The following is a 311-nucleotide window of genomic DNA, read 5'->3' on the forward strand; positions in this document are numbered from 1 at the left end:
CACCCGGGCACCGGCACCTCGGCATCCCGGGCACCGACACCCCCAGGCACCGGCACCGCGGCTCCCCCGGACACCGGCAGCCCCGGGCACCGACACCGCGGCTCCCCCGGGCACGGACACTGGCCCCGAGGCATCCGATCCCGGGACCGAGACAGCGGCACCACCGGGCACCGGCAGCGAGAGGGAAGCTCCCCCCGGCACCGGGACCGAGGCATCACCGGGACATCGGGCAGCGGCAGCCCCGGGCACCGGGACCAAGACACCCCCGGGCACCGGGACCGAAGCCCCCGGGCGCCGATCGCCGGGCTGCG

Source organism: Nipponia nippon, unplaced genomic scaffold (assembly GCF_047370975.1).
Source record: "Nipponia nippon isolate SJK-2023a ecotype South Korea unplaced genomic scaffold, ASM4737097v1 scaffold_2, whole genome shotgun sequence".
Lineage (NCBI taxonomy): Eukaryota > Metazoa > Chordata > Aves > Pelecaniformes > Threskiornithidae > Nipponia > Nipponia nippon.